This window comes from Macrotis lagotis, chromosome X (genome assembly GCF_037893015.1).
Source record: "Macrotis lagotis isolate mMagLag1 chromosome X, bilby.v1.9.chrom.fasta, whole genome shotgun sequence".
Lineage (NCBI taxonomy): Eukaryota > Metazoa > Chordata > Mammalia > Peramelemorphia > Peramelidae > Macrotis > Macrotis lagotis.
The window spans coordinates 21,878,666-21,903,322 of NC_133666.1; the positions used below are offsets into that span (position 1 = coordinate 21,878,666).

At 36.9% G+C, this 24,657-nt stretch overlaps 1 protein-coding gene across 4 annotated transcripts in view; it reads right to left on the reverse strand.

The window, feature by feature from the left end:
* The window catches only part of TENM1 (teneurin transmembrane protein 1), a 1,637,812-nt gene that overhangs the window by 908,162 nt on the left and 704,993 nt on the right, over positions 1-24,657 (reverse strand). For all 4 annotated transcript variants that reach the window (XM_074202813.1, XM_074202814.1, XM_074202809.1 and 1 more), the window contains one exon: positions 5,575-5,691. The gene's annotated coding sequence lies outside the window, so the exon portion shown is untranslated. The remainder of the gene's footprint in view (positions 1-5,574; positions 5,692-24,657) is intronic.

Genomic DNA, 24,657 nt, shown 5'->3' on the forward strand with positions numbered 1-24,657 from the left:
TGAGCAGGAATAAGAACAGAAGTGGATATTTAGATAACAAATTAAGGTTTGCAAAGCATTATATTTTACATAACCTAATGTGAATGTCACATAATAATTACAACAATGTTATTAGCGTTCTATATCTATTTCTGATATCCATCCATCCCTCCATCCATCTATCCATCCATACATACATATATAAGCACTTTAGGGTTTTCAAGGCACTTTGCAATTATCTCATTTTATCCTCAAAGCAATAGTGGGTACATTTTGCAGATGAGAATCATGAAGACAAATATTAAGTGACTTACCCAAGGTCACTCAGGTACTTAGTGTTTGAGGTAACATTTGAACTCCATGACTCTAGTTCCAGGGCTCTGTCTACTTTTCCTCCGAGCTGCCTTTGGAAGAGATGCTACAGGTCATACTGGGTGTCATTTTATAGATCAATAAATGTAGGTTCGGAGGCATAACAACAATGATAATAGCTAACATTGATATAGTGTTTACGATAGCAGGCGCTATACTGAATGCTTTACACTCATCTCATTTGATCTAAACAGTAACCCTGGAAAGAGATGCTATTATTTTGTCCATTTCCCAGGCAACTAGGTGGTGCAGTTAATAGAGCACTGGCCTCGGAGTTAAGAGGCCAGGAGTATAAATCCAGCCTTAGACACTTGACACTCACTAGCTGTGTGACTCTGGGTAAGTCACTTCACCCTGATTGCCTCCCATCCAGGGCCATTTCCACTCATCCTGATTCATCTCTGGACAATGGAACCAGATGGCTCTGGAGGAGAAAGTGAGGCTGATGACTTACTACAGCCCCCCCCCCCCCCAAATCCATTGCATATGCTTGTCATGGCATCATTTCCTTGATGTCATGGTTCTCTTCGTGAATGAAGGACAAACATTGTGTAAGTGACTCGTCCAGGGTCACACAGCTAGTACGTATCACACTTCAACTCAGGTCTTTCTGACTCCTAGCCCAGGGCTCTACCTAGTTGCCTGATAAAAAAGATAAAGTCTCTATCCTCCATCCAAGCTGTACTCATAGTATTAAGGGTAGGCTGGTCCTCATTCTATCTACTGTAGCATGTTGCCTCTCTAAGAGTAAAATATAGAATCTAAATTGAAACTTGAAGGAAGGGAAGTATTTCATTAGTCAAAATCTGTAGGCAACCACATAACTACTCAATGCTTTAGGCACAGATATGCCAGAAACTAAAAATAAATACTAACCTAAACGCTTTCTAGATTGACAGAGAAATGGCCCACCTGGTATAATCTCCCACCTACTCCTCATGCCTTGGAAATCTCGCCCTACCCCAAGGCAATTTTTAAGAAACACAGGAATCTTGAACATGGAAAATGTTTGCATATTCTAAAGGATTACATATTCTAATCTATTTTTCATGATTATTCATGTAAGGGGGAGATTATTAGGAGTTGAACAATGATCATAACATACACAGAAAGGAGGAGATGGATGCTAGAAATAGCATTGATGTCATGCCAATACAACTGAGCAACTCATTATAAGTGTGGGAGGAGGAAGAAGAGTAAAATATAACCCCAGAATCTTGAGTCAGGATCATTGGGGAAATGGTCAACAGAGACAAAAATTAGAAAGAAGATAGGCTGTAGGAGGGTGATTTCACTTTGAACATGCTGATTTTAGTGTGTTGGTGGGATGCATCCAGCAAGTGAATAGAAAAACTGAGACTAGTGTACAGGGGAAACGTCTGGGCTGAAGATACAAGATTTGGGTATCATCTGTCCTGAGGTGATAACTGAAGTCAAAGGAATAAATGAGATCTCCTAAAAAGAGAGAGTAGAGCATGATAAAATGCCCCCAGGGTCTGCGAATGCCAAAGAAAATATTATGATACTGGACATAAAAGAACATTCATGATTTGGGAGAGGAAAATGGATGACTTTGAAATGTGAATTCATCAATAATATAGTATAATGACACCATAAACTCAATGATGATGGATGTTTCATATTTTGGTGCACATTTTTCTTTCCAGTCAGAAAGAAGGCATAATGTTTGCAATATGAAGCCCTTTCTACTTCCTGATCAGCATAAAATAATGTGAAGACAATTCAGGACTCACAGTTTTTACAATTAGACAATGTTTGTGCTTTTTAGAAATTCAGTCAAGAATTTGAGTTCTAGGTATCTGTTCATGATTGTGATGGTTACCCTGATGTATGTTTTCAAGATGGAAGGAAACACAATGAAAGTAAAATGTTAAAGTTTATAACAGAGAACACCAAAAGAAAATTTCCAAAATTATGTTGAATCTCTTTCTAGTCTCTACTTAAGAGAAAATAACCAGTTTTAAAAATTTCCTGGCTGCCTTATATGTTAACACAACATTATTGTCGGGGTTTTTCTGTTTAGCTTTCTTCTTTTATTCAGGCTCTAAAACTTAAAATCTGCCTTTTAAACTAGACTCTGAAAGAGCTTCAGAAACCACAACTACTCCTCAAAAATTGGATATTCTTTGAAGCTTTGCCTGGCACACTTTTTTATAGCCCAACATTTATGATTATATCAGGAACATCTAAAAAAATTAGTTAAAAAGCACTTGTTAAATGTCTATTATGTACAAAATGGTGGGAATCTGAAGGCAAAACTGAAAGTTTCTGACCTCGAGGTTTCCCACACATTGTCTATTCAGTGCAGGATTTCTTTGCACACATTTAATTTGCCTTTCCAACCCAATCTTTTCTCTTCTTTCTCTCCCTAGAGTAAAATCAGACACATTCACTGCTCTTCTTGTGAAACCTAAAAACAGTTTAGTCTTCAATAGGCAAACAAGACAGGTGTGTCTTCATTTTATAAAATAAAAAGAAATATTAAAGATCATCTAGTCCAATTTCCTCACTTTACAGAGGAAAAAATTGAGGACCAGAAAGAGAGGCTATAATTTCAATATATGCTCAGCAATGTCCATAATTTAAAAAGGACTAAATAAATATTTACATTATAATTAGGAATTTGTTTGATCAAGGAATTCCTTCACACACCACCACTCCCAACTTTGATTATAAATTCCCTTGTTCATCCTAACTCCAAGACATAATTATGTCTTTGTTATTGTCAGTTGTTTCAGTTGTGTTCAACATTTCATGACCCTATTTATTTCTTATTTTTAGGCTTTTGCAAGGCAAACGGGGTTAAGTGGCTTGCCCAAGTCCACACAGCTTGGTAATTATTAAATGTCTGAGGCTGCATTTGAATTTAGTTCCTCCTGACTCCAGGGCCAGTGCTTTATCTGCTGCACCACCTAGCTTCCCCTAGATGCTGTTTATGTCATTATATGGAGTTTTTTGGCAATGGCATTTGCCATTTCTTTCTCCAATGGTGAAAAGAAGTTAAATAATTTACCTAAAGTACATAGCTAAGAAGTTTCTGAGGCTGGATTTGAACTCAGGTCTTCCTGGCTTCACACTCAGCACTTTATACACTATTCCACCTAGATGCCAATTATGTTTTTATTCATCTTCATGTTTGGACATACATTACTAATTTCCTGTCCTTATCGTCTCCAAAAGTACACTACTTTATTGACAGCAATCACTTTCCTGTCCCTTTCTCAGTCTGCCACATCCTCAAGTGTGAATGCAAGAAGGACAAAACTTATAACATTTACACACTCCTGCCTCTTCATAAATCAGCAGAGGATAGAGGTCACTGTCACTTCACTGCTTGGCTTACTGCATTCAGAAGCAAATACATATTAAATTCAAACTTTTATTAGAGGATGATTTTCAGTTCTTTATAAAAATACTAAAAATATGCATTATATCTATATTTTCTAGATTCCCAAGCTGAACTTTTACATATTTAAAAAAATCTATCTGTTTATGGTAAAGTGCTGATACTATTTTTGCTGATTATTGAGCTAAAAATATGAAGGTTTTCAATTATTTACTATTAGGTATAAATATAGCAATGATTTGACCTAGAGTTACTACTTATTCATTACAATTACAATTTAATCTTGAAATCTTTGCAAAATATGACTTTCAAAATTTTTTTCTTCTCTTATATTTTAATGAAGTGCTATCCAATTTAGAAAGAGTATAATATGTCAAATGATATTTCCTCTATCCTGATAAGTATTATGCTTAATTTTTTTTAGGTTTTTCCAAGGCAAATGGGGTTAAACGGCTTGCCCAAGGCCACATATCTAGATAATTATTAAGTGTCTGAGGTCACATTTGAACTCAGGGACTCCTGACTCCAGGGCCTGTGCTCTATCCACTGCGCCACCTAGCCACCCCAAGTATTATGCTTATTAAGAAACTCTGCTCTAGGGTTACAAGGATGTTTTCAGATAAAATACTGAATCCATCTCATTTTATATTTGTATATTAAACAGTTACATATTAGACATAATAATGGTAATATTCAGTAACACCAGAATACCATCTAGAGAAAGGGAGGTATTGTGACCTAAGTTTTCTTTGGGCCAGGGAACTCTCCTGAAGTAATTCCCTCCTTGGATAATAGAATTTCAAGTCCTCTATCTAAAGTGTAGATGTTGTGTTGGGGCAGTGAGAAGTTAAATGACTTACCCAGGGTCTCATAGCAAGTAGGAATAAGAGGTGGGCTTTGAACCCAGACCTTTCTGACTAAATGGCTTGTTTTCTATCCATTATACCATACTACTTCAACAATATCATAACTTTGTAAAATTCTCTTATGTACATGTTTTATCCTGATTCACAACAACTTTATGAGATGACTAGATCATTTTACACATACTGAGAGTGAGGCATAGAAGGTTTAAGTGACTTGTAAAAATTCAGATAGTTCATTGAGTAGCTAGAAAGAAAATTCAAGTACTTTGACCTCTGGTGGACAAGAAAATACTCACATGTGCTAACAATCAGTATCAAGGCAAAAATAGGGCTTCATTTAATACAAATTGGTTAAAGGTTTGAGAGTGAAGAGTAAACCAAGTGTAATCTATGAATTTTCTACTTGTCTCTATCTATCCGAACTATCAGGTGTGGTTTATACACAGATTAAAACAATAGCATATCCTCTTTAGGGATCCTGAAAGCTGGCATGGCCAGTGTGGGCTTGCATTAGCACTGGGCAAACAGCTGTAGTTTTCCTAGAAGGCAACTATACATGGTCCCAGTTTATATGAGCACAACATATGAACCTTACCAAAACAGAAAGATTGGAGACTGATAATTGGCTGTATAAAAGGATTCACCTCAGGGTTCCTTTTTGTATTAATCTCCCTTAGTGAATTTAAAAATACGATTTGATGTATAAAAAGCATATTAATACCAACTGCTTAAGAAGGCATTTCCAGTGCTTGGCTCAGTAACTTCTGCATTGTAGATACTTCCATAAACATTTTTGAATGAATTTTGGCATAAAACAAGCTATACATGTAGCAGCAGAATTTTGTTTGGTTGGGAGGTCAAGACTACTTATTCAAGACTGGTTCCCAAGGGACAATTAAGAGAGAGAGAGGAAGAAGGAGCACAATGAGTACTGAATGTCAACTTGGAAAAACTCCAAATAACTGAAATTATAAGTAAACATTACAGTACCTTGAGCCAACTCATGAAACGGAAAGATGTCTACTATTCTCTCTCCTTTCTAATTACTATATTTGGAACAGGTGTAGTCGTACTTGAAGTTGTCTGTAGATCCTCGCTTGGAGAATGCTGAAAAAAAAACAAAAAACAATATTGTTACATTGCTATCTCCCATACATCTAAAGAAAAAATTTCCCTTCGTGTTGATAATCATAGACGGCTTATATGGCTGCAATTCATGGTATAGCATAATCCCCAAAGAACCATAATTATAGGTGACTGAAAGATATATGAGCATTCGAATTACATAACAGTATATTATCAGCAATGATTTGACCACATGTGATATAAAATCCAGAAGAACAACTGTAAAGGAAGTGGGGTCATTATGTCCTAAGAGTGCAAGACAAAAGGTAGATAGAGTGCTGCACAGATATCTTACATAACCTTGAAAGACCAAGGGAAACCTCCAGAATAGTAGAGAGACCCTAATGCAGAATTTGTGGGAAGATACAGATGTGAGTGCTGCATAATATCATGGAGTAAATGAGTCATGATTTGCACCATTAAAGTGCTGATTTTCATTTTCTAGACATATATTTCTGCAATAGGCCATGGGAAGTATATATGACATAACCCACGTTTCTACACTATTTCCCCAAAGATATATGTGCCTCATAAGTGTGATCTAAATTCAAAACAATTGGACTGCAAGATATCTGGCCCTAATAGCCTCTACCATAATAGATTCATTATAATAGATTTCACTAGTTATGCTATTCAAAAGGTATATTATAGAATATGATAAATTTAGCATTGGGGTCAATGTTAACATACGCAGGTCTGCCAATCATCCGCTCTAAACCAAATAGCAAATGTCTGTTAGAGGCTCGATATACATTATAACAAACAAGTAGCTACCTGAGTTGTACTGTTAAAGAGGTTACATCCTTCTACAGCCATGTTCCAGGTATAACTTTCTTTATTTCACGCAATGGGGTTAATTGACTTGCCCAAGGTCACATAGCTAGGCAATTATTAAGTTATGAGGCTGGATTTGAACTCAGGTCCTCCTGACTCCAGGGCCATGCTCTATCCACTGCTCTACCTAGCTGCCCCCAGGTATAACTTTCAACTAAATAATATCTCTGAGATTGAATTTTCCTTCTTGCATTAGGTTCTTTAACTCATCTTAATTCTTATCCATACTTGATACATTCATCTGTACAAGTCTGCTATATCTGACCTCTTTCTTGTATCTTATTAGACATCTCTACTGCTGTTCTTCTTCCTATTGTTTTTACTGTAACTGTCTATAACATCAAGTTTGGTAGATATTTGCAGGTTTTCTCTCTTTCTCACCTTCTTTCCTTCCTTCTTTCCTTCCTTCTTTCCTTCCTTCCTTCCTTCCTTCCTTCCTTCCTTCCTTCCTTCCTTCCTTCCTTCCTTCCCTCTCTTCCTTCCTTCCTCCCTCTCTTTTTTCATTTAAAGCTCTTTTGATCAAGTTTGTCTTGGTATCAGAAAAGGAACAGAAATGAAGATAGCCACTGTTGTCACACAACTTGGTCTAGGATTCACAAAGCTAGAGTATGGAAATGGGAAGCCAAAAGTTCTCAGATTTGATTATGCTGGCTTTGTATCATTTAGGAAAATTCCCTGAGTGCTAAAGCCCCCCATTTTCCTGTTGACAACATTGTAACATCACAGAGTTGCATAATCTCTCCCATGAACTTCCAGATACACTATTCTTTAATTAGCACAAGCAAGAAAGAATGTAGTCTGCTTCTGTGTAAGCAAGAAACCATTGCTTCATGGGGGCAACTGCATCTGGCCATTTCTGCCGTGCTTTTCATGACCTCCAGCTTCCTCTTGACATAAAGACGTACCTCATTCAAACCCATACTTTTCTGGTGGGGCAATTTAGCTGAGCAACACAGAATATTGCAGTTTCTAAAGAATAAAAATCACGGATCATCCAAGAGACATTGAGGGATTTATTCTAGGTGTGAAAAAAATTATTGTGTGCCCAATAAAGAATCACCCACCAAAAGCAGTATAAAAGTTGGAGAAAATAAAAAATAGTATAAAGTGTCGACTCGGCGTCAAGAACTATATGAGCACTTTACAAATAAATATTATCTCATCTGATCCTCACAACACAACGACAAGGTGGCCACTATCACTAGCCCCATCTTACAATGAAAAAACTGAGGCAAATGAAAGTGACTTGGCCTGAGTCACATGGCTAGGAAGTGTCTGAGGTTGCATTCAAATTCAGATCTAACTGTCTCTAGGACCAGTGCTCTACCCACTACCTAACCTACTTGCATCAAAGAAACATACAACTAGAAGACAAGGGAGGCTTAAGACAAAGTGAGAGTGAGGGTAACACGTGGCTGATCCATAGATTCTATGGGCACCTTCACACTGCCAAGAGATGGAGGAGAAGACCAGTTGTATATTGTAGGAATCTCACTCCACCCTTGTAGGGAACAGTTGGGCAGTATGAGGTATGGATAGTTTGATATCTAAATTTTTGGAGGGAGAAGTCATGTCCATTAGATAATAGAGCCACCAGAGCACTGAAGCACAATGTCCTTGGCATATAGTCCGAATGCCAATACAGGACACTTGCACACGACTCCTTGAACTTCTGCAGGGAGACATGGGATTTCTCTAGGCTTAAATCACTAACGTGCAATCCTGATGTTTTTGTCCTTCATTCTTGAAGAAGACCAAGACCTCAGGGAGCACATGAATTGGATTTCAGTGAGGGAGATGCTGTGCTAAGTCACATGCTTCACTTTCTCCTTCAGAGTCATCTGGGTATAGTCTCCAGATATGGATCAGGTTGACTTGGAGATGGCCCTGGATGTGAGACAATCAAGATTAAGTGACTTGCCCAAGTTCACACAGCTAGTAAGTGTCAAATGTCTGAGGTTGGATTTGAACTCTGGTGCTCCTGTCTCCAAGGCCATTGCTCTATCACTGCTCCACCTAGCTTCCCATGTGCACTCCAATGATCAGGGCAAAGGGTTCTGGCCTGTTCCCTTGTTTTCTTTTATTGACCCCAAGGATTAACCCACTTACTTTCCTGATGCTTCTAAGGTGGTTTTCTCTCCTCTCTAGCCCATTGTGGAACAGAATATAACATTACATTCTTTCCCTTGTCCTGAATAGGAATAACAAAAAATCAAGAAACAGTGAATCAGGATACTACTGAAGATAAATATAATAAATACATTATGGTGGCAGGAAAAAAATCATCCTGACCTCGTAAACTGAGATGGCAAAATGTATTGGTTGCTTTTAATACTTGTTATTTATTTATTCTATGCTATTACATAATAAGTTCTTTAAGGTCATGTTTATGTCTTATTTAATCTTCATATTTTTACCAAGTCTAGCTTGGTACTTGATGGTATTTGTTTGTTTGTGTTTCTACCAAATGATCTTAATTCTGTTAGCCTTTTCTAGGACTTTTATGTTTATGAGGCTGGGGGACTGGAAAAGACTATATAGTAGCTTTGTAATAATCTGTAACAAATAAAAACAAATAAAAAACTCTTCCTTCTAAACACATTTTTACATGTTTAAATAAAACTCCAATTTCTATTTAGATGTGCAGGCGTGCATTAAACAGCTGCAATCTCATTCTGAAGTCATTCATCTCCTGTCTCCTAACAAGTTACTTAGGAACATTTTTGGAAATGGTATTTAAACTCTCTACCTTACTCTCTTTTTATCTTGCCACCTTTGCTTCTCACGATTCACAGCTCTCAATCAGGGAAGGGCAAGAGAGTGAAGCCTATATTTCCTGATTCTGACTCATTTGTATATGATTTTCCCACATGACCCATATTTACAATGACACAGATGAGCTAGTTTCATATAAAATGTATCTCCGCTACATACTCCCTCCCAGGTCTAGATGGAACTGTATTTCTCTCAAAAGACATAATTTAGGACTCCATATCAATCCCTAGAGAGGACTCAATGGTCCAGTGCAAAAAGTAAAGGAGGAGAGTGTTGGAGTAGGAAGATGCATTCAGGAATTTGGGGTAATAGACTGGGGGCTTACAAGAGGTTGCAACATGGAGACTTGAGGGTCCCCATGGATATAGCAACTTGGCAAAACTTTTTGAACCATTTATTACCGTCCCTCATTCCACTGAGACTTGCTTTCTTTGGCCAAATATACTTTTTTTTTTAGATTTTTGCAAGGCAATGGGGTTAAGTGGCTTGCCTAAGGCCACACGACTCGGTAATTATTAAGTGTCTGAGGCCGGATTTTAACTCAGGTACTCCTGACTCCAGGGCAGGTGCTCTATCCACTGCACCACCTAGCCGCCCCTGGCCAAATATACTTGACCTATTCCCACACAAACTAGGTTGCAACATGACAATAATCCTTTTTCTATTCCCTCAGTGGAACTTTTCTGTCCTGTCCTATCTTGCTCCCTCTAAGAATCAGCTTCTCTGGGAATCCTAAAGTAAAAGTATAGTAATTTCAGGAATTAACTATTGCTCCTGTGATTAAGGGACTACTCTGGATGGTTTTGTGGAGTTAGTACAAGATAATACATTAACTAAGCACATCCCATTTGAAATGTCATCTAACAAGAGAGGAATCAAAAATGGCTTTTGATCATTTCAGGTCACCCATGTATGTGAGCAAAGCAGTATCATATATAGTTACTGGAAAAAGAATATGGGATCTACTCAGTGTGCTCTGAGGAATTACAAATCTCTATCTGCCCCAAATATGTCCCCTCATGTCCTGCAAAATCACATCTCTCCTGGACTATGTGACCTCTAAGGTCCCTTTAAGACTTGTCTACAGTACCTTACAGGCTATCTAGTCCAGGACTTCTTAACTTAGCATCTGTTAACTTTGGAAAAAAAAGAATAACCATTTATATCAAAAATCCTACAAATTGAATAGTATACATTTAAAAACACTCTTCTGAGTAATGGAGTCAGAAGACCTTAGTTTGAAATTTACCTGCTACTAGCCATGTGACTTTGATAGTCACTTTATTTGTAAAATTCAGATAATAACAATTGTTTTAACTCTGTCAGAGGATATATTATTTTGTTGAGGATCCAAATGAGATAATGTATGCAAAGCATTTTTAAACTGTTCTATAAAGTCAGGCCTAGTCACTCAATATAACTGTAGACTTAAACTTCACTAAAGCTACTTTGAAAAAGTTTCAGAGATACCAGGAAGCCATTGTAACAAACAGGAAGCGAGGAGGGTCCCTTCCCCAGAGAAGTGACTAGCCCTGACCTACTCCTTCTACCACAGGAGCCCACAGCTTGACTATATGGGCTGTGGTAAACACTAGTCAACACAAATGAATGAGTCTCCCAGCTGGGTCTCACTTAGGGACAATTGACAGAACGTGGGTCATTCTTTCAATTCGAGTGTTCACCTTTTTGCTAAGTGGACCAGTTTTCACAGTGCGTCTTTCAAAACAGCTGTAGCGTTTTTATAATAGACCATCCAACTTACAATATTTAGTTACATCACAGTTAGGTTTTTCAGAGTGTGGCCATTATATAAGGGGTCAGCCATTACATCAGAACTGGTTACGATAAATGCAAGCTACTAATATTTAAAGACTCAACTGTGTATTCTGAGGCAGAAAAAATAAAGGCTACTCATGATATAAAAGAGATAAAACATTAATTTGGCAAATCAATTAACACTATCTTCAATCTCTCCCTGACTACAAGCCACTTCCCTATTGCCTTCAAACATATTTATGTTTCATCAATATGAAATAATCCCCAAAAGTCAACCCTTCATTTGACCCATTTATTGTCAACTATCATCATATATCTTTACTGCCCTTTGTGGCTAAATTCCCTGCAAAGGCCATCTACCGTGGGTGCTCCCACATCCCTTCATGCTCCCCTTTTTTGATTTTGAATGGGACTACTTCTCATCTGGAAATTTTATTCTTTTTTTAAAGATTTTATTTATTTTGAGTTTTACAATTTTTCCCCTAATCTTACTTCCCTCCCCCCAACTCCCCCCCCTCACAGAAGGCAATTTGCCAGTCTTTACATTGTTTCCATGGTATACATTGATGCACATTGAATGGGAAGAGAGAGAATTCCTATCCTTAAGGAAGAAACATAAGATAAACAATAAGATGTCAGTTATTTTCCTAAATTAAATGTATTACTCCTTGGTCTTTGTTCAAACTCCACAGTTATTTCGCTGGATACAGATGGTATTCTCCTTAGCAGACAGCCCCAAATTGTCCTTGATTGTTGCCGTGATGGAATGAGCCAGCCCATCAAGATTGATCATCACCCCCATGGTGCTTTTAGGGTGTACAATGTTTTTCTGATTCTGATCATATCGTTCAGCATCAGTTCATGCAAATCTCTCCAGGCTTCCCTGAATTCCCATCCCTCCTGGTTTCTAACAGAACACTAGTGTTCTATGACATACATATACCACAGTTTGCTAAGTCATTCCCCAATAGAAGAACATTTACTTGATTTCCAATTCTTTGCCACCACAAACATGCTGCTATGAATATTTTTGTACAGGTGATGTTTTTACCCTTTTCCCACATCTCCTCAGGGTACAGACCCAGTAGTGGTATTGCTGGATCAAAGGGTAGGCATATTTTTGTTGCCCTTTGGGCATAATTCCAAATTGCTCTCCAGAAATGTTGGATGAGTTCACAGCTCCACCAACAATGTATTAGTGTCCCAGATTTCCCACAACCCTTCCAACAACTTCATTCCCTTCTTAACCCCTTCCATACAAGCTTGCAACCACATCAATCCACTTAGATGACTTTTTCTAAAGTTACTAATGATCTCTTAATTGCTAAATTCAATTATTAACCTCTCTCCTTGTTACTCTCTTCTCTCTAGGTTTTTAGGACACCCATTTCTCCTGGTTCTCCTCTATGCTATAAGACCACTGCTCAGTTTCTTTTTTTCTGGATTCTCATCTAGAACATGCTTTCTAAAACAGGGTTTCCAAGGTTGTGTCCCAAGCCCTCTCCTCCCTCTATAGTACTTCATTTAGTGACTTCATTAGCTTTGAAGGATTTAATTACCATGTCTATACTGATGATTCTCAAATTTATCCTACTCTGACCTCTCTGCTGACCGCCAATAGTGTACCACATGTTGCAAGTGTTACAAATTAGGCCAATAAAATGTGTTACTATGAAAATATTACTGTATTTCTCAGTTTAGTTTTCATAATTTTCTTTTTTTCAGATAAGCATTCACTAGGTCTAGCCTGATTGTGACTATTTCAGACAGTGGCATCAAAGTTGACATCTTTGAGAAGAACATTAACCACAAGTACACATAAATCACCTCTGCTTTTATGGTAATTTAACTTTTAAGGTTTTCAAAAAGAATCCCAGAAATGAGTGAACAGAAGAGGACAAGAGAAGAATTCCTAATTCTTCCAGTAATAGATATTAATTAAGGAATATGTATCCCTTTTAAGTTTAACTTCAACACATTGTAGCAAACAGTATTGAATTAAAAAAAATACTTTCTAAATGGTACATGACAAGGGAAAAAGTCAATAGATAATTCTCTTTTTTAAAAAGGGCAGTTATAATACTCTGATTTAAGCTTATTTTACAACAATTTTTCGGGAATAATTGCTAGCCATTTTATTGAAACAAAATGAACAAAGAATGACCAGCAATTTACTGGTGTATTCATTTTTATTGTGATCTATTACATAAGTAAAAGTCCATTTGCAATAAAGGCAATGTCACCACCTCAGGAATGACCTTATTCAGTTCTGACAGTACTACCCTTCTTTCTTTATTTTTTAACATATATTTATTCATCCATATGTGCATATATTTTTTAAGTTACAAAATTTCTCTACCCTCCCTTCCCACCCCTCTGCCCTCAGCAACACACAGTCAGGTTAGCATTGTACATACATAATTTTGATAAACATGTTTACATATTAGTCTTTTTCGGTATGAGGAATTAGAATTAAGGGAAAGCAATACATAAGAGATAATTTTTATAAAGTATTCATCAGATGAGGAAGGGTTTTCTTTTTGTTTGGTTTGGTTTTGTTTTTCTTCCTCTGGATGGGGATAACATTGTCCTCAGCCAGTCTAATATTGTTGTACTATCTCTCTGAACTACTGAGAGGAGCTGCATCCATCCAGGTTGACCATCTCACAATATTGTTATCAATGTTCTCTTGGTTCTGCTTCTTTTACTCAGCAGCACATCCTGTAAGTCATTCCAATACTTCTCTAGAGTACAACCATTTAGGGTTTCTCCCTAATTTTGTTCTTGTTTGTTTTATGATTCTATTTATCTAGATCTGATAGTGGGAGGTTGAGGTCTCCCACTAGTAGAGTTTTGCTGTCTATGTCTTCCTGCAGTTCTTTCAGTTTCTCCTCTAAGAATTTGGGTGCTTTCCCACTGGGTGCATATATATTCAATATTGAAATGACTTTATTGTCTATGGTACCTTTTAGGAGGATAAAATTTCCTTCCTTATCTCTTTTAATGCTATCTAATTTTGCTGCTGCTTTCTCTGAGATAAGGATTGCTACCCCTGTTTTTCTTACATTAGCTGAAGCAAAATATATTTTGCTCCAACCTTTAACCTTTACTCTATATTTATCTCTCTGCTTCAAATGAGTTTCTTGTAAGCAGCATATCATAGGATTCTGGTTTTTAATCCACTCTGCTATTTGCTTACATTTTAAGGGAGAGTTCATCCCATTTACATTCAAGGTTATGATTACTAATTCTTTATTGCCCTCAGTGCTATCTTCCTTCTGTTTGTATTCCCCCCCCTTTTATCCATATTCCCCAGTCTTTTGTTTCTGAAAACCACCCACTTCAGTGTTTGCCCTCCTATATCACGCCCTCCCCTTTCTTTCCCCTTTCCCTTTTCCCTTCCCTTCATTTGTTATTTCCCCTTATTTCCCCCACTCCCCTTCCCTTTCTCTGTCCCCCCCTCCCCTTTTCCCCTTTTAATACTTGAAAGGTTAGATGCTTTATAAGTTAACTGAGTATGTGTAGATTGACTTTAAGCCAAGTCTGATGAGAAGAAGATTCAGGTGTTTCTCTTCTGCTCCCTTCTTCCCCACTATTACCATAGGTTTTTTGTGCCTCTTAGTGTAATGAGATTTACCCCACTCAGTCCCCTCCCTCCTCCCATCTCTTTCCTGTCCCTCTTTTTAGGGAGGTAGTGTGTTTTTTTTAGATCATTCTATCTAACTCATAGAAAATTCTGAGTGTCTGTCCCTTCTAGTTCTGTATATTCTATCAAATAGAGTCAAAATTCCTGAGAGTTATTAGAGTCTTTCTCCCAAGAGGGGTTAAAGCCAGTTACATCCCATTAGATAGTAGTCTCATGGATAGGTCATGAATATCCATCATTTCTGGCTAGGTGTATTCTCTCTGTTAGAATTACATTTCTCAAAGTTTATGAGAATCTTTTTTTCCACCCATGCTGGGATATAGCCAGTTTCAACTTACTGGATTTCATTTCTTTTTTTTTCCTTTTATTGCCCCCCCCCCTTTTTTTACTTTTTCATGTGTCTCTTGAACCTCCTGTTTTATGTCCAAATTTTCTGTTTAGCTCTGGTCTTTTCATCAGCAATTTTTGGAATTCTTCCATTTCATTAAATGTCCATCTTTTTCTCTGGAAGAGAAGGCTCAGCTTTGCGGGAAAGTACATTCTTGGCTGCATTCCAAGCTCCCGTGCTCTTCAAAATATCTCATTCCAGGCCCTTCGATCCCTTAAAGTTGATGCAGCCAGGTCCTGCATGATCCTTACTGTGGCTCCTTGATATTTAAATTGTTTCTTTCTGGCTGCTTGCAGGATTTTCTCTTTTATCTGACAGTTCTGCAGTTTGGCCACAACATTCCTTGGTGTTTTCATTTTAGGATCTTTTTCTGGTGGGGATCGATGTACTCTTTCAATAACTACTTTTTTCTCTGATTCCATGATATCAGGACAGTTTTCCATCACTAGATCCTGTAACAAGTCCAGGCGTTTTTTCTCTTCAATGTTTTCAGGAAGTCCTATAATTTTCAGTTTGCTCCTCCTTGATCTATTCTCGAGGTCAGTGGTTTTGTTGATGAGGTATTTTACATTTGCTTCTATTTTTTTCTATTTTTTGATTTTCTTTAACTGATTCTTCCTGTCTCATGGAGTCATTAGGTTCTGTAGACTCCATTCTTTTTTGGGGGGAGGAGTTTTCTTCATTAACCTTTTGCAACTCCTTTTCCAATTGGTCAATTCTATTTTTGAAAGAGCTTTCCATTTTACCAATTGAGGTTTTGAGAGAATTAATTTCTTTTTGCATTTGCTCATTTGAGGATCTGAGAGAATTATTCTCATTTTGTAATTGTCCAATTGATGATCTGAGAGATTTATTCTCCTTTTGTGTTTGTCCAATTGTACTTTCTAAGGTTTTGTTTTCTTGTTGCAAGGTATTAATTGTCTCTCCCAAATTTTTAAGCTCCTTCCTTATTTCTTCAAGGAAGTCTTTCTGTGCTGGAGACCAGATTGTCTTCTCCTCAGAGGTTCCAGGTCTCTCTGAGTTGGGGTCTTTCCCTTCCAGGAATTTTTCTATGGATCCACCTTTTCGCTGACCCTTCTTCATTATGCTAAGACCTTGAGTTGGGGGCATTTTGGGTTTCTTATAGAAAAAATAACATTCCATAGTATTCATGTACCATAACTTGTTTAGTCATTCCCCAGTTGGTGGGCATCCCCTCAATTTCTAATTCTTTGCCACTACATAAAGAGCTGCTATAAATATTTTGGAAGATGTAGGACTTTTCCCATTTTTTATAATTTTTCTGGATATAGACCTAGAATTGTAATTGCTGGGTCAACCATCTTTTATTGCTCTTTGGGCATGGTTCCATATTACTCTCCAGAATGGTTGGATCCATTCACAATACTACCAGCAATACATCAATATACTAATCTTCCCACAACATTGATCGTTTTCCCTTTTTCTCATCTTGGCCAATTTGATAGATGTAAGGTGATATTCATAGTTGTTTTAATTTGCATTTCTCTAATCAATAGTGATTTGGAACATTTTTTTTTCATATGATTATATATAGCTTTAATTTCTTCATTTGAAAACTGTCTATCCTTTCACCATTTATCAATTGGGGAATGACTTGTAACTTTATAAATTTGATGCAAGTAATTTAGAAATGAGACCTTTATCAGAACTCTTAGTTGTGCAGATTGTTTCCCAGATTTCTGCTTTCCTTCTAAATTTAGCAGCATTGATTTTATTAGTGCCAAAACTATTTAATTTAATATAGTCAAAAATCATTCATTTTGCAGTTTATAATGTACTCTAATTCTTGTGTGGTCATAAATCTATCCTCTTTCCATAGATCTGATAGAGTATTTCTTGGTCTATTAATTTACCTATGGTGTTGCCTTTTATGTTTAAATCCTGTACCCATTTTGACTAAAGTTTTGGTATAGGGCATGACATGTAGGTCCATGTTTTCCCAACAATTTTTGTCAAATAGTGAGTTTTTATCTCGGAAGCTGATGTCTTTGAGTCTGTCAAATAGCAGATTGCTATAGTCTTTTACTGTGGTTTCTTTTGAACCTCTCCTAATCCTTGATCCATTACTCTGTTTCTTAACCAGTACCAGGAATTTTTGATGACTATCATTTTATAGTATGTTTTAGTCCTGGTTGAGCTAAGCCACTTTCCTTTATATTTTTTTTTATCAGTTCCCTTGCTATTCTTGATCTTTTCTTACTCCAGATGAATTCTGTTACTATTTTTTCTAGCTCAGTAGTTATTTGCAGCTTGAGGGGTATGGCACTGAATAAGAAATTTAATTTGGGTAGAATTATGATTTTTATTATATTAGATTGACCTAATCATGAGCAATTGGTATTTTTCCAAATATTTAGATCTGACTTTATTTGGGTGAGAAGTGCTTTATAATTGTGTTTCCATAATTTCTGGCTTTGTCTTGGGAAGTAGATTCCCAAGTATTTAATGTTGTCTATCATTACTTTAAATTGAATTTTTCTTTCTATCTCTTGCTCTTGAACAACTCTTCTTTTAAAAGAGACTTCAGGGGGCAGCTAGGTGGCATAGTGGATAGAGTACTGGCCCTGGAGTCAGGACGAGTGGAGTACAAATCCAGCCTTATACATACAATTAATACTTATTTATCTGTGTGACCTTGGGCAAATCACTTAACCTCACTGGCTTGCAAAAGTAAAAATAAAGTAGCTTCAGTTTGGAAGCTTCCTAAGAAGACAAGTAACTCTAAATGAAATTATAATGAAAAACATCTTGATTCTTGACATCTAATTTTCCACCTGGGTCACTAATTTTGGGTTTCTTTGGCTTTTTCCATCATGCTCTCATTAAATGCATCAGTGCAAAATCATCCTAGAATATTTAATTAACCTTGGCTCTCATGCCTCATCAGATTTTACCCTTCTGATCAGAAGATGGAGTTATGAATTCCTCACCCTCTAGTTAAGGATTAGAGGTAAAAGAGGCATCTCTTTCCCATTTGGCTGCATTCATTTCATACTTCTTTTTGGCTTCTTCCCCATGTCCCTGCACTGAGTCACTGAGTACCCTTCCTGCTTCTCAGCTCTGTGTGTGTGTGTGTGTGTGTGTGTGTTTTCCTTCCCCATTAGATCATAAACTCCTTAAGGGTGGGGAATGCCTTTCTTTTTCATTTTTGCATCTCTAATACTTAGTACGACTGACTGACACATAGCAAATGTTTAAGGTTTATTGATTTATTATAAATTTGTGGGCAGGTAGGGGTGCAATTTCTGGGCCATTTAGAAATTTAGGTCAAACATGTAGTACCAGATATGGTTTATCCCCAACTGGGATTGTATGTGTAGTTATGGTCAGTGTCCCTGAAGCAAAGAAAGATGAAAATCTTTGAAACAATAAAGGGAATGGGAAGCTGTAATATGAGAACAGAATAAAAGTATTTCAACTCTTCGATCTGAAATAACAAGTTTGAAAAGTGAGATTGCCAGGACAAGCTTTATACAAAAACAGAATGAAAAAGTTGAAAGAGGGCAGAGTCACGAATATACCAGGGTTTGAGGGGCTTGTGGAATAGGAAGGTTCTAAAGGGTAGAAGAAATATCAGAGTTAAGCAATCAGTTATTGTGGGGAGAAAGTTCATATTTCTAAATTTTCATTTTTCTTTTCTTTTTGTTTTTGCAAGGCAATGGGGTTAAGTGACTTGCCCAAGGTCATACAGCTAGGTAATTATTAAGTGTGTGAGGCTGGATTTGAACTCAGGTACTCCTGATTCCAAGGCCAGTGATCTTTCCACTGCAACACCTAGCTGCCCCATGGATACTATTTCTAAAAGATTAGAGCATATTTAACTCAAGAGAATACTATGTAGGGTGGGAGTGGAGAAGAAGATTTTAAAGGAGTAAAGAAGTCTGGTAGTTGAAGGGCACAAATTAGGAAAGGTAAATTTCAGAATGTGTTAGTAATTGTTTTTAAGAATTGATAAGAGATAGAAATGTTCATATGAGATTTTTTAGTGCTAATAAAGCTCATTCTAGTCTGGAGATTACCTACATCATTCTACTAGAATTTAAGTTACATGAAGGTAGGACTTGTGTCTTATTTAATTTCCTAACTACCCCCTCCCCAAGTCTAGAAAAAAAGAGACTCAACAATCACCATGGTTGTGGTTGTATGTCTTTGCTCTGCACAAACAAAGGTTGGCAAATGTGGGTTATCTTCAAGTTACCTTAATGAACTAACTGGGCAAATAGTAGCAGAAAAGTACCCTTACTATTCTCAAATTCTCTTGACTTGTCAGCAAGACTACAAAATTGTTTTATAACATGGGTTTAAACTACTGCAGAGATTTCTTCCCTGAATCTTTGGCCCTTCACAGTAAATTATTTCAAGAGGCCTACTCCCTTTGCTCTCCTTACTCCAATAAGCTTCTGTTTCAGCAAGTTTCCCACTGATCCTGCCACTAACCTGGTTCAGCTAGAAAGGTAAGAATACATGGGCCCCTACTAAATGCTAAATTATTTATAAGCTCAGCTGTAAAACTAGATCACTTGATTTCTATTTTATTGTATTATAATTTTTATAAATTTTTAAATATTCAGAGGCTTTTTATAGCACTAGGTATATATTAGAAATGAAAAGAATAACTAAATAAACTCATCCCTTCTGTTGTTCCAAATGACTATCAATTCATTTTCTATTCTAAACCTGTGGTATGTTGTGCTCTGCTCTTAAATAATTTCTGGAAACATCTCATTCCAACCTCTTCACCCCCCTCATCACCCCCCCCCACCCAAGCCCCTCTCCCCAGAGTTGATGGCATTTCAGTAGTGGCTACATTTTGGTGACAAGTGTCTATGAGATAAGCCACAAATACATTCCAAAGTTTTCTCACACTATATCATATACCATACATCCCAGTGATTCTGAACCTTATAGGTCATAATTCTAAAGCCATTTCATATCCCTCCCTACCTAATATCTTAGTTATATCCCCCCCTCAATCCTCCCGCCTTAAATTTCCAACTAAATACCACTTATTTTCTGGAATGTACCCTCTGGAATGTCTGTTCTATAGACAGTAAAGCCTTTAGCTTGAATACACAGATTCCTTAGACACACTTTCCAGCACTGGTTCCACCTTCATTCTTTCCCATTGGCTAAATGATCAAGAAAAGAAAAGTGGAATATGGTCCCTACTGCCACTTCCAGGTTCTCACACTACCACCTTCATCCAGTCACCTTGGTGACTCCTTTAGAGATCATACAATTCACAGCTACGACCTAATCAAAATTCTGGGAGCTACTCTTGATTCATTAATGAATGATACTTGTACTTTTTTTCTCCTTATCTTCTTTTGTCATACTTGGGGATATCAATATGCATATTGGCTCTACCTCAAACACCCTAACCACTCCACTCCAAACATTTAACCTATTCACTTCCTACAACCTATTCTTACATTCCACCTCAAACATTGATTGATTTTGCTAACAAACATACAAATAGACTTTCATATTCAAGAATTCTGAAATCCTCTTATCTGATCACAATCTATTGGCTTTCTACTTCTCCATCTGACATCCCTTATCATTACTCTCTCCATACCATGAATTTCAATCCTTCAACCCCTCAGTTTTCTTCCAAGTCATTACCTATGTACTAGTCACACTTTCTCACTTTCCACATCTCAACACCTTCCTAAACCAGTTCAATCTTATGCTGTCCTTTTCCCTCCAGTACTCAGTCCCCTTTTATTGTCACTTGTGTCCCACCAAGACTTAGCCTGGAATTAATCCCATCATCAGTCCATTTTTGAAACTACATTCATGCTGCTGAACAAAGGTGGTGAAGATCACACAACTATTCTTGCTGGATCCACTACAAATTTATTTATTTATTCGTTTATAGAAAGATTTTATTTATTTTGAATTTTACAATTTTCCCCTAATCTAGCTTCCCTCCTTCCACAACCCCCTCCCACAGAGAAGGTAGTCTGTTAGTCTTTACATTATTTGCATGGTATGCATTGATCTAAATTGAATGTGATGAGAAAGAAATCATATCCTTAAGGAAGAAACATAAAGTATAAGAGATAGAGCAAGATAAGACCAAAAGATATCAGGCTTCCCCCCCCCCCCCCAAAATTAAAGGTAATAGTCCTTGGTCTTTGTTCAAACTCCACAATTCTATCTCTGGATACAGATGGTATTCTCCATCGCAGACAGCCCAAAATTGTGCCCGATTGCTGCACTGATGGAATGAGCAAGTCCAACAAGGTTGATCATCACCCTAATGTTGCTGTTAGGGTGTACAGTGTTCTTCTGGTTCTGCTCACCTCACTCAGCATCAGTTCATGAAAATCTCTCCAAGCTTCCCTGAATTCCCATCCCTCATGGTTTCTAATAGAATAATAGTTTTCCATCATGTGTGTGTGTGTGTACACCACAGTTTGTTAAAGTTTGTTAAGCCATTCCCCAGTTGAAGGAAATTTATTTAATTTCCAATTCTTTGCCACCACAAACAGGGCCACTATGAATATTTTTGTACAAGTGATGATTTTCCCCTTTTTCATTATCTCTTCAGGGTATAGACCCAGTAGTGGTATTGCTGGATCAAAGAATATGCACATTTTTTTTGCCCTTTGGCCGTAATTCCAAATTGCTCTCCAGAAAGGTTGAATGAGTCCACAGTTCCACCAACAATGTATTAGTGTCCCAGATTTCCCACATCCCTTTCAACATTGATCATTGTCCTTTCTAGTCATATTGGCCAGTCTGAGATGTGTGAGGTAGTACCTCAGAGAAGCTTTAATTTGCACTTGTTTAATAAGTAATGATTTAGAGCATTTTTTCATATGACTATGGAACACTTTGATTTCCTTATGTGTAAATTGCCTTCGTATCCCCTTTAACCATTTGTCAATTGGAAAATAGCTTGGTTTTTTGAAAATTTGACTCAGTTCTCTATATAGTTTAGAAATGAGTCCTTTGACCAAAATACTCGTTGTACTTACTACATTTCTTTTGATCTTGGTTACAGTGGTTTTGTCTGTGCAAAAGGTTTTTAATTTAATGTAATCAAAATTGTCTAGTTTATTTTTAATGATGTTCTCCATCTCTTCCTTCATCATAAACTGCTTCCATTTCCATAGATCTGACAGGTAAAATATTCCTTTATCTCCTAGTTCACTTATAATATTATTTTTTATTTCTAAATCCTATATCCATTTGGATCTTATCTTGGTATAAGGTGTGAGGTGTTGGTCTACTTCAAGTTTCTTCCATACTAACTTCCAATTTTCCTAAGAGATTTTATTGAAGAAAGAGTTTTTATCCCAATAGCTGGACTCTTTGGTTTTATCAAACTGCAGATTACTATAATTATTTCCTGCTCTTGCACCTAGTCTATTCCACTGATCCACCACTCTACTTTTTTAGCTTATACCAGAGCGTTTTGATCACTGACGTTTTATAATATAATTTAAGACCTGGTATGGCTAAGTCACCTTCTTTTGCACTTTTTTTCATTATATCCCTGGAAATTCTTGCCTTTTTGGAATTTTGATTGGTAGGGCACTAAGCAAGTAGTTCAATTTTGGTGGAATTGCCATTGTTATTATATTAGCTCAGCCTATCCATGAGCAGTTGATACTGGACCAGTTATTTAAATTTTATTTTATGTGTGTGAGAAATGTTTTGTAATTGTTTTGGCAGGTAGACTCCCAGGTATTTTATATTGTCTGAAGTTACTTTGAATGGGATTTCTCTTTCTAGCTCTTTCTGCTGCATCTTGCTAGTCATATATATGTGGAAATGTTGAGGATTTATGAGGTTTTATTTTATATCCTGCAACTTTGCTAAAGTTGCTAATTATTTCTAGAAGTTTTATAGATGATTTTTGGGGATTCTCTAGGGATATCAACATGTATTCTGCAAAGAGTGAGAATTTTGTCTCTTCCTTCCCAATTCTATTTTCTTCCATTTCTTTTTTTCTCTTATTGCTGAAGCTAACATTTCTAATACAATATTGAATAGTTCCACTACAAGTATATGCTATATAACCTCAACTGTGCTCTCACTATTATTAGGTAATTCTACGAAACATCCCTTATTGACTCACTATCCTTCTCTCTACAGTGGCTCTTCCAAATCTTTTCATTCCTTCTCAAACCTCCTATAGCTCCCTCTCCCTCCACTCTCAACTGAGAACACCGACTCGTATTTCATAGGAACAATTAAGGCATTAACCAAAACCTTCATCTTCTTCCCTCTTCTTTATCTTTCATTCAAATGTTTTCTGCCACTTCTTCCTTCACTCATTTTAAGTGAAGGTGTCATCTTACTCTATAAGAAAGCTAGCCCCTCAGCCTACACGAGCTATCCCATTTTATCTCAACCTCCAACATATTAGCCCTACTGGCATCCCAATTCTATCAGTTATTTATTTTTTTTTTAGTTTTTTTTGCAAGGCAAACAGGGTTAAGTGGCTTGCCCAAGGCCACACAGCTAGGTAATTATTAAGTGTCTGAGACCAGATTTGAACCCAGGTACTCCCGACTTCAGGGCCAGTGCTTTATCCACTACGCCACCTAGCTGCCCTCTATCAGTTATTTTTACTCTTTCTCACTCTTCTAGTTTATTCCATACCACTCTCAGACATTTCCATGTCTAAACTGTATTAGACTGACTATGCGCTATATTGCTTTGCCATCCACAGGAAGAAAAACAAAACAAAACAAACCATAAAAAAAAACAAACAATCCTTCAGAATCTGATGAACACTTTATAAAAAATGATCTCTTATGTATCTCTTTCCCTTAATCCTAATTCCCCATACCAAAAATAACTAATCTGTAAACATGTTTATCAAAATATGTATGCAAAATGCTAAAATGACTGTTTGCTGCTGAGGGGTGGGGGATAGGAAGGGAGGGTGGAAGGAAATTTTATAACTTAAAAATATACATGTACATATGGATGAAAAAAATTTTTAAAAAAGAAAAAAATTCCATGTCTATCCTATACTAAAAAAATTCTCACTTAACACGTCTAACTCTATTGACTAACATCATATAGCTAGCTTTTCTTCTTTTTGTGGCTAAATTCCCTGCAAAGGCCATCTACACCAGACACCTCCATGTCCTTTCATGCCACTCTTAAACTCTTCCATACTACAGTGAATATGCAGTGAACATCTTAAACTCAGCATGTTCAAAATGGAATCATTCTATTTCTCTCTAAACCTCCCCTGACCCTGGGCAATTTCCCTATTTTTATATGGAGATACTCCATTCTTCCAGTCCTTTAGGCTTGCAACCTAGGTTTCATCCTTGACTCCTTGCTACTCTCAACCTCCAGTCTTTTACCACATCCAATCTTTTACAAAAGTCTGTTTATTTCAGTTTTATAGCAAGTCTTGAATGTGCCTAGATTTTTTTTCCTTTGACACTGACTCTCCTCTGGTACAGGATCTTATCATCTCATGCCTGGACTATTATAACAGTCTACTAGCATATCTGTCTACTTAAATATCTCC